This window comes from Cynara cardunculus (assembly GCF_001531365.2).
Source record: "Cynara cardunculus var. scolymus isolate 2C chromosome LG 8, CcrdV1, whole genome shotgun sequence".
Taxonomy (NCBI): Eukaryota; Viridiplantae; Streptophyta; class Magnoliopsida; order Asterales; family Asteraceae; genus Cynara; species Cynara cardunculus.
Window position 1 is genome coordinate 11,806,378 of NC_037535.1, and position 12,126 is coordinate 11,818,503.

Below are 12,126 nucleotides of genomic sequence, written 5' to 3' on the forward strand. Positions count from 1 at the left end.
TAAGAGAGAAATACTCTTTAGAAAAACTAGCGCAGATTTACATAAAAGAAATTGTTACCAGACACGGTGTTCCCTTGTCTATTATCTCTGATAGAGACAGTCGGTTTACTTCAAAATTCTGGGAAGGACTATAGAAAGCTTTGGGATCTGAAATTCGGTTAAGTACAGCCTATCATCCGCAAACAGATGGGCAAAGTGAAAGAACTATCCAGACTCTCGAAGATATGTTGAGAAGCAATATTATTGACTTCGGGGGATCATGGGAAGATCATTTGCCATTGATAGAGTTTGCATACAACAATAGTTATCATTCCAGTATTCAAGCGGCACCGTATGAAGTATTATATGGACGTAAATGTCGAACGCCGTTGTGTTGGAATGAAGTGGGTGAGAAACAGTTAATGGGTCCTGAAATTGTTCAAGAAACTTCTGAAAAGATTGAACAAATCCGCGAAAGAATCAAAACTGCACAAGATTGCCAGAAAAGTTATGCAGATAATCGTCGAAAGCCGATTGAGTTTGGTATAGGTGATTTTGTGATGTTAAAAGTTTCGCCATGGAAAGGTATTGTCAGATTTGGAAAGAAAAGAAAGCTCAGTCTAGGGCCGTTCAGAGTATGTAAACGAAGTGGGCCAGTAGCATATCAACTAGAGCTACCAGAAGAGTTGAGTCTGATTCACAACACTTTTCATGTGTCGAATCTGCGAAAATGCTTGGCTGATCCAAACCTAGCTGTACCTTTGCCAGAGATTCAATTAGACAGTAAATTAAATTTTGTGGAAACACCAGAAGCCGTAATTGACAGAAAGATTAGGGTGTTGAGAAACAAAGAGATAACTCTGATTAAAATACAGTGGAAGTTTCACAAAGGACCGGAAGCGACATGGGAATTGGAGTCAAAGATGAGATCAGAATATCCATGGCTTTTTGATTAAAGGAATTCCGGGACAGAATTCTTTTAAGGGGTGGATAATGTGATAACCAGATCCTGGTTATTACCTAAGGTAAATGATATGTGATTATTTGATTAAATGATTACATGATAGCATGATAATTGATACATGTCGGCATGAGAATTTGTGTATTAATTGAATATATAAATATATATATATATATATGTGTGTGTGTGTGTGTGTGTGTGTATATATATATATATATATATATATAGATATAGATGCATGCATATTATGCATACATGGGTTAGGTATGTATGTGAGTGTGTGCATGTGTGCATGGTGAGTTTATGCATGAGGTGGATAAGGGGGAAGGGAAGGCGGTTTAGCCGACTTCCTGCTTTTGGAAAATATAAAAGGGGCTTTAGCCTCTTCATTTGTTATTTTCTACTATTTTGAGAAAGTTGAGAGAGTGTTGACCGGATTGCAAAAAAAAAGGAAGACTGCAAGTGTTGGTTTTCAAAAGGGGTGATTTCAAGTTGATTTCAAGTATTTGGTTTCAAAGGCTTATTAATGTGAGTGATTTCTAAACTATTGTATAAAATTATACTGGTTTTAGTTGAATGTTGTTTATTATTTGGATTGAAACCATATCTTACGTTTAAGTGTTTATCCGGACAAAGAGTGATCGGATAAGTGTTTAAACCGGACAAGCCTTGAGCGGCTTATTGTCCGGATTAGTTTAAACCGGATAAGCCTTGAGCGGCTTATTGTCCGGATTAGTAAAACCGGATAAGCCTTGGGCGGCTTATTGTCCGGATGATGAATCAATTAAGTGGTGAGCGGTTTATTTAAACCGGTCAAGTCTTAAGCGGATTGTTTTAAACCGGACAAAGCATAGATGGAGTGTTGTCCGGATTGTTTTAAATCGGACAAAGGGTGGACGAAGAGTTGTCCGGATTATCTTAAAACGGACAAGATGATTTTATTTCTAAGTGTATAAATCGTTCAAGTTTTATGCGGTGTATTGACCGGATTTGTTATCCGGACAAAAAAAATGTTAGAAATTATTTTAAATATTAAACCGGATAAGCTTTAATCAATATCTTATCCGGATATCTTTTGTTTTGAAATTTTTATAAGTTTTATATTTAAACTTTTTATATGATTTTAAAATGTCTATTATGGGAATTAATTGTGGATTATAAAATGGGTATTTTTATATCCTTTTAAATAAAGATATGTTCCTACCAAGCGTAGTGACGTAAGTCTGTTTTGGTATTGGAACGAGATTTTTGGGAAATGTTTCTACCAAGCATGGTGACGTAAGTCTGTTTTGGTATGAAACTATATTTTGGGAAACCTTCCTACCAAGCGTGGTGACGTAAGTCTGTTTTGGTATGGAAGTGGATTTTATAAATGGTTTCTACCAAGCGTGGTGACGTAAGTCTGTTTTGGTATGAAACACTGTTTTAAATAGTAATTCCCTAGACGTGATGACTTTTGTCTGTTCTGGTTTGGAACTGGGAATGGGTACTTTCAGACGTGGTGACTTATGTCTGTTCTGATAAGTAGCCCTGTTTTGATAGAGAAATAAGGGTGGCATATCAAGGAGAGGTGTACTTGGAATAAGGGTAGCATTGTCATATGTGGATATTATTATAACTCTTATTATTATTACTAAATTGGATTTAATAACTTTGAGTCATCATTTCTTTGTGACCTGGTAAATTAAAGATATTATTCTTATTTAGAAGTAATAATTTAGATGTTATTGAGAAGCGGAAAATGGTTTGTCATATCAGGCAAGTTTTGCCTTAAATCTTTCCTGTTAAAAGAATGGTCTTTTAATTCAAAAATTTTGATACTGGGAATGTTGGATCTCTATTCAGAGATATTTTATTGAGGTTCTTGGATATTCATCTTATTGCGTAATGTTTTGAACTGCATCATTTATTTGTATTGCAGTATATTTCTAAGCAAAAATTTCATTATCATATTTTGCATCACCCTGCATTTGCAAAGAAGGGATTTACTCACTAGACCCGTATGGTCTAACCCTCATTTTCTGTTTTAAATTATGCAATGCAGAATAGCTGGGTCCGGGGATATAAAAGGGAAAGAGAAAATGTGATTATTTTTCTAACCTGTTATCTGCTTTTGAAGATACATGTTATATTACATGTAGTAGTACATGATTTGTTTTGGAAATTTTATATGTAAATTTTGTACATATGGTAATCCTTGTACTAGTGGGACCTTTTGATGTAATTCATGTTTCTATGTAATGAAATATGTATTCTATGCAAATGTGGTGTTTGGGGGTGTTACACTTATTATATTTCCATATTGCTTTCTCTAACCTTTTATCAATTCAACTATCTTTACTTTCAGTTTTACCTTTAATATTCATTCCTTCATCCTTTTGTGGCATATAAAGCATGCCAATCATTCTTTGAAGGGTTTTGATTTAACATAGTATTCTCTTACTGATTCCAGTGCCCACACTTTCTTTCACTACACTAGAGATTTCTTACTGGTAGGGATATTTTTTACACCGATAATGCATTAATCTTCACATTATCGTTTCCATCCTTCAGTTTTTTTTTTCTTGATTCCTTTACCATTTCACATTTGGGTGATGTGCTGAACGATAACAATACTGTGTTTGTTGTTGACTTTGACCAAGTTATTAGTCGATTACCAACCCTTGAGTTATTTCAGCATTTCACTAGATTCATATTCGAGTTCATCCTTCTGCAACCATAGAAATTAACTTAACTCATTTTTCATTTATATCATCATTGTGTTCATCCTAGAGTCTAGTCACAACTCTCTCCTTTGACGACAAATACGTACCATCAGTCGACTTTGCTACTTGTTTTACCAACTAATCAATTAACTCCCCTTTTATAACACACATGCCACCATTTTGTTCTAATGACCTAATTCATACCCTTATATATAGTCATTCTTAAACAAGGCATTTTGTAGTAACTTTTTATATGCTCGTTGATATTTAAGATATTATGCCTTATTCATAACATTGATTGTCCTAAGTGCACATCTTTACTTATTTCATCATCTTCAACTTATATTGAAACTCACTTATCTTTGACTTAATACAAAATATCTCATGCAATTTTACACTATTCTAGCTTTGATGTCTTTCTAGCTATAACTATGGGAACAATTCCAACGCCCCTTTTTTATGGCTTAAAGGTTATATGCTTGAATAAACCTTATTATTTAACCATAAAATATTTCTCACTCACTAAACCTGCTAATCTATTACAAATAACACTTTCTTTTACCACCTTCTTGCTTTTATATCCTACTCAAAGCAACACATGCTTACTAACAATTTCATAAAATCAAATCAGTTAATATCATCTTCCAACCACGCGTGAGATGCCTATGGAAGATAATAGAACCCCAATGTTCTACTGGATTAATCAATCATAGTCTTCTACATTCTAAGACCATTTCACACACTGATTTGGTGTCTTTTACTTTAAGAAACTAATAATGTGAGAACCCTTAGATCTTCTCATAGGGTTTACATATGATCTCGACATTCCAACTCGATTGAAAAATCCTTCAACTAGTTGTGCATCCAATCAAGATCATCGATTCTTACCATGAAACTGTTGTAATCATTGATTATATGAATGACTTCATTGCTAATCTCATATCTGACTATTTGATCTTACTGCCAATTGATATAATAAATGATCTCCCAACTCAAATATGGGATGAATCAACTCACTATATCATCAATACTTTGAGTTCCTACTATTCTCAAAGTTAAACATATGCTCTCCCCGCTAAAGAAAATTAGTGGAGTAAGTCACTAAAACTTTATCCACCAACACGACTCTATATCCATTTTATCTCATTTTACCATGTGTTTTGCATAAACACATCTTCAAGGATATTAAACCTTCTAACGACTTCTCTGCTTTAATCTGGTTTAAGACTAACACCAAATTAACTTAAATCACCACTCTCATAACTATAAATCAATCTTTAGTCACACATATATCAATAATAAAATCTTCCATTCTCAGTTTAAGTTTAGGTTTCAGTAACCTAATTCACTTAAACTTTGCTCTGATACCACTTGTAACATCCCAAAATTTCGAATACTTAAATATAACAAAATTAGTAACCCAAGATCAAACACTTACATTGCAGCGGAAATAAAATCTCTAATCTTACAAATTATATCACCATCAACATTACAATCTTGACGAGCAAACTTTGCTCTATATAACAATGCCTTGATCTGCACATGTCTTTCTTTGATGTTAATCMTTATATCTCTCTTTATCCAACTTTTCTTTCCAGTCTAATAGCCGCCTAGGTGAAAAAGTTTTAAAAGAGTTTTGGGTGATCTCTAGGCCAAGTGAATCCACGGTTTTCATGCAAGAACAACAACTTTTATGATAAACAATTTTCACGAAGCTTCATAAATTTAGCACGCCTTGATGAGAATAAACCTTTTCACAAAATAAATATATTATAGTGCGTGTCTACATCACAAAACAACAACGTCATGGGAGATGTCTACCTCACATAACATTACCTAGCGAACTCACACAACATGTCCGCACTTACTGCTTAGACAAGCTCACAAAACATGCTCGTCTTTACAAAATTATACCATAGTATATCCCCATTGACACACAAGTACTTAAAACACATATTATAAAAATATCGAACTTTTCACGCATATGTAGCATATCAAAAATCTCGAGAAATTTCAATCAAGCTTGTGGATAATTATAAATAAGGCATGCAACCGTTTTAAAAATAAATCACGTGTAACTCACAATACATGACATAGCCTAAACCGATCTTTGAAGTGGATAGCGTCTTCCCAATTGGTGCCAAACTAGCTCGATGTAGAGCACCGTCAACTCTCATTACAGCGTCCACCGTCGCCTTTTTTCACAATAATTTTCCTTCTTGACCCCAAACTACACATAAAGCTACAAACTCCCATTTTATACTAAGCCCATCGGCGATTTCACGGAATATGAAATGATAAGCCATGATTAATGGTCGTAGGTTTCATGACCATTGAGTTTCATGTCATTAAATTACTTTAAATTTAAGGGTCTAAACCCTTCACTTTGATTGCATTTACACTACAAGTTTTTAAAATTTAACGACTACCAATTCCTTTCTACGTTTTTTTGTTATTACATTATAAAAGTAAGAAATAGAAATTTGAGATAAATAAAACGAAAGTTTAAAGAGGATAAAAATATTTATGAATGTAATTTTAGGTATTTTTGATTTTATGAATAAGATATAAAAAAAGAAATATTTAGGTCTTTTGGATTTATGAATGTGAGTTTTTTAATCAATATTAATGTCAGACATTTTTTGTATTTTTTGATATTGTTTATTGATTTTCATTTAGTCAGAAAAATTAAACAACATCAGGAGTAAATTAGTCATTTTACCAATCATATTCTGTCCAATCATGTCTTACCAAAAGTTGAACAATTATTTTATTGTTTCATTTTTTATTCTTCTTTTGTCTTGTCCAATATATATATATATATATATATATATATATATATTAAAAAAAACCACATGTAATGATGTGACCTCTTTTCAAAACAAGAAAATGATTTATCTTTATTCTCCTTTTCTCAAGCTCCTACTTTAATATTTGTTTTTTATGTTTCATATTCACATTTAAGATTCTTTAATTAGGTTGTTTCAACATATTCATGTTCCCTCTAATAAGTACTCTTTTAACTCTTATTATTTCTCTCTATTCGGTTATAATTTTTCATATTCTCTTCAAGGTACACCTCTATAATAATCTCTCAATTATTCATCTCTATTCATGTATAATTTTATGGTACATCTCTATGATAACTTCTCTATTAATCTTTCAATTCTATCTCTCTATTCATGTATAATTTTGTGGTACACATTTATGATAATCTCTCTATTAATCTCTCAATTCTTCCTCTCTATTCAGTTATAAATTTGTGGATGCGATTTGCATTTTTGTTGATTTGAGGTGTCATTCAATAAGACAAATAATAATATGGATTTTTAGTCGGAGATATTCACATTAAAGTTGGAATTATGTAGGCATATGGAGTTTTGTGTGTGGATAAAGTGACATATGAATCTTTGAAGAAATAGTGTAACATTGGATAGAAAAAAAAACCTCTTAATTCTTCCTTTCTATTCAGTTTTTAGGTGATTTGCATTTTTATTTATTTGAGACGTCATTAAATAAAAGAAATATGATATGGGTTTTTCTTAATGTAAGTATAGTGTTTTCGTCTTTTAATTGAAGATATTCACACTAAAACTGAATCGGAGATATTCACATTAAAGTTGGAATTATGTAGGCATATGGAGTTTTCGTGTGTGGATAAAGTGACATATGAATCCTTGAAGAAATAGTGTAACATTGTTTAAGGAAAAAAAAAACTCTCAATTCTTCCTCTCTATTTAGTTTTTGAGGTGATTTGCACCTTTGTTTATTTGAGGCGTCATTCAATAAGAGAAATATGATATAGGTTTTTGTTAATGTAGGTATAGTATTTTCGTCTTTTAATTGGAGATATTCACACTAAAATTGGAATTATACAAACATATGAATCTCTCAATTCTTTCTCTCTATTCAGTTATAATTTTGTGTGGGTGATTTGCATTTTTGTTGATTTGAGGCGTCATTCAATAAGACTAATCATAGTTTTTGCTTATGTAAATATAGTATTTCGTATTTTAGTCGGAGAATTCACACTAAAATTGGAATTATGTAGGCATATGATTTTTTTTTTTGTGTGTGGATAAAGTAGCATATAAATCTTTGATGAAATAAGGAAACATTGTTTAGCATAATAATCTCTTTTAATCTCCCAATTCTTCTTCTTTATTCAGTTTTTGTGGATGTGTTTTGTTTTTTTTTTTTTTGATTTGAGGCGTCATTCATGAAAACAAATATGATATGAGTTTTTGTTTTTGTTGATGTTAATCGGTCTATTGTGATTTTTTTTTTTCTTTTTTAGCATTGAGCTTGGAAATTATTTTCTAATATTTTTAATTCTTAAAGAAGAAACCAAACATAATGAGATGTTATCCTCTAAACATTAGAAACCCATTTTTTCTTAGATTTTTGATTTTTTAAAATATTTGATATATGTAAAAGACTTTTCCATCCTTATATTTAAAATATGAAATTCAATATAATACTTATCTTTTATTTTACATAATTTTATTAAAACCTCTATTTTCAGGAAATTTTATAAATAAACCAAACTATGAACTGTCTAAAACAAATCTAAAAACCTTAAACAAATCAAATGAAAAAAATAACAAATCAATCAGACTCTTATATATCTAGAATGGTTATAATATTAGCTATTATTTTCATTTTATGCAATCGCATGTAGGAAAAAAATGGTTTCAATGAGGTTCTTGACCAATGTTGCAAATGAGTATATCATGAACTAATATAAATAAATTGCAAAAATATTCAACAATTATATCAATGTAAATAACAACAAAATTATTGCTTGGTGAATATAAATATTTTATGAGAATATATGTAGAAGATAAATTGATATGTATTATGGTAAAATAATTCTCTTAATACACCTCATGATTATAATCAATATATTCACATATTTTTTTTATGATTTTGAACCAATCACAAAGTTTAATATAATAAAAGATTGATATATAAGACTTAATAACTATATATATATATATATATATATACATGTATATATAATATTAAAAGAACAACCAATAATGATAAGTTAGATTCATATATCAAAGGTAATGTTGATTCTTATTAGTTTAATATATAAATGTGATCATCGACTCACTTAGCTAATTTCAATAAATTTTTAAAAAATTTATTGTCATCGCGCAACGCGCGATGTCAAACACTAGTATGAATAACAAACGCACCCTCATTGTATTTACATAGGTTAATTATAGTGGTTCCCTATGGTTGTTACTAGCAGCTTCTGTCCTTAAACTTTTATTGTAGACATCTGGTGGTGTTTTTATGGTTGTGGTTTTTGGTTTGAATTTGGCCTAAGAATAACCAAAAAAAAAATTCGTCCAAACAAATCAAAATTTTAGATGCAAAAGCATAAACCTAGATCGAATCTTCATCATGTTTTTGGTACAAAAATTCTCCAAAATTCCATATGCAAAACAAAGATGGGGTTAGGTGTGTATGTGTTCACTAGAGTTGAATTGAGTTCGAGTTGTGTTGAGGAGATAGAGTTTATTGGGTTTGTATAGGGTTTCCACTTCCCACCATCAATGTGGGTCTATGATGGAGTCGTCGGGGGTTTTTTTTGCAATCTCTATAGTCACGATGATTATAAGTTAGGGACGGTGATGTTCACGGAGAGAGATGGCGAGAGTTGTCACAATGGTTGTGTGTATATATATACATGTATCAGTATATTATATGCATGTATCAATATATTATAATAAATATTTAATGTATATATATATAACAATATATATATTCGTTTAAATCTTCTGTTGAAAACAAAATAAATGATAAAAAGATCAAAATATCCTCAAGTAACCATTTGTTTTTTATAGAATTAGTTGTGGGGACCAAATTTGAAATAAAATGGCAACCACATAAACCACCAATATGATAAATAAAGTTCTAGGGATGATAGCAAGTAACGTTGTCCATAGATGAAGTTGGTTTTGTTGAAGACATTTGAATAACCCAATTCATTTTTTGTCGTTTGAAAAATCTTAACTCAATCCAACCCAAAACGTGCAAGTTGGGTTAGTCAGGTTAAAACTTTGGTACATTAGGGTGCGTTTGGTATGCAGACTACATGAGACAGGACGAGACAAAAAAAAATAGTCCCATGTTTGGCATGACATGGACAAAAAAAACATGGGACAAGGTGAGACTATTTTTAATTTTAATGGGACAAATCTTGATATTTCTTGTTCCACCAAAAAAGATGGAACAACATGGGACTAAAGTTAAAATGACAATATTTTGGTTGATTTGTTGTTATTTAACAATCTTATATGATATAAAATAACATTGAACAACATTTAGATGTAACATGATTATTTTAATAGTTTTGTCCTGTCCTGTCTTAATCGTACCAAACATAGGACAGACAATTAGTCATGTCCCGTCCCGTCCTGTCGTGTCCCGTACCGTCTCGTCTCGTCCTGTCCCATCTAGTCTGCGTACAAACACTACCTTATTATACAATTTGCTAGACGATAATGGTTAAGCAAAGTAAAATCAATATGAAAACATACAGATAATACTAACAATGAAATGAGATTTCAAGAGATATTTGCACGAGGATTTGTATTAATGCAAACAATTACATAGGCATCTTTGTACTCCATTTTCTTATGCGGTACTAGCGTATAAGTATGGTTATTCAAGTTCATAAAAGAAGAACAAGAAGAGCTACCAACAGATAGTTTTGTGTACTTAAAAGTTACAGGTTTACCAAAACATGCAACAAACTCAAATGAATTACACTTGAAATTATGATATAATTTTGAATAAAGTTAATTACCGGTTGGTATAATATCGAATTAACATATATTAATCAAGAACTTAACAATCATATTAACTCCAAAGTATAAAAAGATATACGGTTGACTTGGGTCCAAATGATACTAACCTGATTCTAGCCCAATACAAACTGTTTGAATATTTTACCACTCGATTAGATATTGAATGATTTCGAGTTGGTTTAGATTGGTTGGGCTAGTCGGATATCTGTGCACCCCTAATAAGTTGCAACAATAAGGACCAAAAGTGTAATTTACTCCAAAGTAAAGCAAATTGTAATACACCTATATTTCTAGTTAAAATGAGTGTTAAATAACAACAATTAGTAGTTTTTATTTTAATTGAGAAAAATTAATTATTATATTAATTGAGAATCACGACATGATTATTGAATTTGTTGTGTTGATTAAAAAAATAATTATCATTATTTTATTTAAAAAGGAACTTATTTACAACCTAAATCAATGTACATTAAATTTTGTAAACTTACTTTGGGCCCATATTCCTTCAACGTGTATAAATTTAAATTTCATAACATGTACACGTTATTTAAAATTATTTTAAGAGTAAATTACAAATTATGTCCCTATGGTTATCTAGAAATTTGGATTTGGTCCTTGAAAATGACATAATTACAAGTATGGTCATTGTGGTTTCAATTTTGTTACGGCTTCTAACTCCGTTAATTTAGCTCCGTTAAGTCAGGGGCTTTTGGTCATTTTACATTTACTTTTATGTTGAAACCACCAACTCTAGAGAGTTCATCGGCTATTACAACGTTTCTTTGACGCCCTCCCCTTTCTCATTTCTCTGGTGCCCTATGGCCGATAGACACTAATGTGACACTCCATTTCCATTGCAGCCATTAGCCACCACTATGGCACTCCATCTCCATCGACCACCGATCTGAAAACCCCATCCATCAAACCCGATCTGAAAAACCCCTAGCTCTGAGACCCTCTACATTCATTGGCCTATCCTAAATTCTATCGAGGAAAAAGATCTAGCTAATGTGGAACATTGATGGCAATTTTGATTTTCAAAGAGAGAGAGAGAGAAAGAGAATGGATAATGATTTTCCAAACCAGATGACGAATTTAATGGCTCTATGGAGCATTGAAAGCGGTTTCGTCGTCTCCCCATCATCAATAATCAGTTTTGAAGCCATTGTGGTAAAGTTGTTTGGTTTTATTACCTCGAGGATGTATTTTATTTGGCAATCTAATCCGGTTTAAGAAGCATTTGGTGATGCGAAGATTGTCAGGTACAACAATTCAAGGTTCATGAAAGCTTTTTACAAAGGAATAGTTCATTCATGCTTGACAAAGTTTTAAATATTTAAGGATATTTTTTGGTTAATTGACTTTCTTTAACTGAATGGAGGGAATGACCAGAGATCTGAACTGAGAGCAGTTGAGTAGAAAAGGATGTTTGGGAGGGGTGGAAAGAGGCATCGATGGCATGGGGGTTGTTGATCCTCTCTCTCAGTGATTTGATGATAATCCCTTTTTCCTTTCGATGTATTTTTGTTTCTGTACTTTCAGTTCCAGCGATCAATACACTGAGCATGTTCAGTGATCGCTGAAGAACTTGTTTTGTAATTCATTCAGAGACAACGATACTTCAAGAAAACAACACTCACACCAAAGATCCTTCAGC